The 2,500-nt window shown below is 56.4% G+C and overlaps 1 non-coding gene across 1 annotated transcript; it reads right to left on the bottom strand.

Moving 5' to 3' along the window:
• Positions 1-126: 126 nt before the first annotated feature.
• On the bottom strand, positions 127-1,983 carry LOC125798684 (18S ribosomal RNA). The gene has a single exon (XR_007437487.1). It is a non-coding gene; the product is annotated as an 18S ribosomal RNA (ribosomal RNA).
• Positions 1,984-2,500: the final 517 nt, after the last annotated feature.

Raw genomic sequence — 2,500 nt, forward strand, 5'->3', positions numbered from 1 at the left:
TCGATCAAGTCATTAAAAGGCCGAAGGAATCCCTGTAGTCCCAACGTCGGGCCGTGGCTTGAACATTTTTTGTTTGTGGAAATGGGAGTCGCGCCTACTGGGAGACACTACCAACCCAAGTCCCGGTAATGATCCTTCCGCAGGTTCACCTACGGAAACCTTGTTACGACTTTTACTTCCTCTAGATGATCAAGTTCGATCGACTTTTCAGCACAGCACCAAGGCCCCGCGAAGGAGCCCCGGCGTGGCCGATCCGAGGACCTCACATAACCATCCAATCGGTAGTAGCGACGGGCGGTGTGTACAAAGGGCAGGGACTTAATCAGCGCGAGCTGATGACCCGCACTTACTGGGAATTCCTCGTTCATGGGGAATAATTGCAATCCCCAATCCCCGTCACGAACGGGTTTAAGCGGATTACCCGCGCCTCTCGCGTAGGGTAGGCACACGCTGGCCCGGCCATTGTGGCGCGCGTGCAGCCCCGGACATCTAAGGGCATCACAGACCTGTTATTGCTCCATCTCGCGTGGCTATACGCCACTGGTCCCTCTAAGAAGTTAACCGCGACCGCGGGGGGCCGCGTAACTATTTAGCACGAAGGAATCTCGTTCGTTATCGGAATTAACCAGACAAATCACTCCACCAACTAAGAACGGCATGCACCACCACCCACAGAATCGAGAAAGAGCCATCAGTCTGTCAATCCTTTCCGTGTCCGGGCCGGGTGAGGTTCCCCGTGTTGAGTCAAATTAAGCCGCAGGCTCCACTCCTGGTGGTGCCCTTCCGTCAATTCCTTTAAGTTTCAGTTTTGCAACCATACTCCCCCCGGAACCCAAAGACTCTGGTTTCCCCGCACGCTGCCCGGCGGGTCATGGGAATAACGCCGCCGGATCGCGGGTCGCATAGTTTACGGTCGGAACTACGACGGTATCTGATCGTCTTCGAACCTCCGACTTTCGTTCTTGATTAATGAAAACATTCTTGGCAAATGCTTTCGCTTTCGTCCGTCTTGCGCCGGTCCAAGAATTTCACCTCTAGCGGCGCAATACGAATGCCCCCGGCCGTCCCTCTTAATCATGGCCCTGGTTCAGGAAACCCACAAAATAGAACCGGAGTCCTATTCCATTATTCCTAGCTCAGGCATTCAGGCGAGTTTGGTGCCGCTTTGAACACTCTGATTTTTTCAAAGTAAACGCTCCGGACCCCTGAGGACCGGACACCCAACCAAGGGCATCCGGGGGGCGCCGGAGGCAGGGTCTGGGACAGGCGGTAGCTCGCCTCGCGGCGGACCGCCAGCCCACTCCCGAAGTCCAACTACGAGCTTTTTAACTGCAGCAAATTTAATATACGCTATTGGAGCTGGAATTACCGCGGCTGCTGGCACCAGACTTGCCCTCCAATGGGTCCTCACCCATGTGTTTAGGATACGTTCATTCCGATTACAGGGCCTCGAAAGAGACCTGCATCGTTATTTTTCGTCACTACCTCACCGTGTCGGTAATGGGTAATTTGCGCGCCTGCTGCCTTCCTTGGATGTGGTAGCCATTTCTCAGGCTCCCGCTCCGGAATCGAACCCTGATTCCCCGTTACCCGTGGTCACCATGGTAGCCCCCTATGCTACCATCGACAGCTGATAGGGCAGACATTCGAATGAGACGTCGCCGCCGCGGTGGGCGCGCGATCGACCCGAGGTTATCTAGAGTCACCAAAGGGCCGGGGGAAACCTCGCGGGTCCCCCCGGGTGGGTTTTGGGTCTGATAAATGCACGCATCCCGGCCCCCCCGAGAGAGGACCGGTCAGCGCTCGTTTGCATGTATTAGCTCTGGAATTACCACAGTTATCCGAGTAACGTGTGGAGCGATCAAGGCACCATAACTGATTTAATGAGCCATTCGCAGTTTCACTGTACCTTCCGTGTGCACTTAGACCTGCATGGCTTAATCTTTGAGACAAGCATATGTTACTGGCAGGATCAACCAGGTTGCTGCGAGTGGTTTTTGTCACAGAAAAAACATTGTTCTTAGAGGGGAGAGGGATCGCCCCGTACCGTCCGAAGGACCCCCCGGGGAGGGGGGGACGGGCGAGAGGCTCGTCCGAGCTCACCCCTCATTGCTCCCAGTGGAAATTAGTGTGGCAACTCCGCTGCGCGAGTTCCCGCTTGCTTCGGGGATAACAAGGAAACGCTCGTTCCGAACCGGGGTCCGGAGCTTTTTGAAGCCGGGTGCTGGAGCTCGGTTGGACGCGAGGACCACCGAGGCATCCGAGTCCGACGGCTCCGGCCGACCGGTTATCGTGTAGGGCAGATTGAGATATAGACGGGCCGTCTACGACTCCCTCGGATAGGTTCGGAAAGGTCCTCCCCCTGACGGAGGACCCCCCTGGAGGCTAACCCGCTGGTCGGGTAGGAACGCACCGCGCACAGTGGCCACGGAGGGCCGCGCGGTTGCCTACCCAGGCGGGCTCGGTAGTCCATTCGATCGGGTCAAAATAATGAAAGAGA

The sequence above is a fragment of the Astyanax mexicanus genome, unplaced genomic scaffold, assembly GCF_023375975.1.
Source record: "Astyanax mexicanus isolate ESR-SI-001 unplaced genomic scaffold, AstMex3_surface scaffold_77, whole genome shotgun sequence".
Taxonomy (NCBI): Eukaryota; Metazoa; Chordata; class Actinopteri; order Characiformes; family Acestrorhamphidae; genus Astyanax; species Astyanax mexicanus.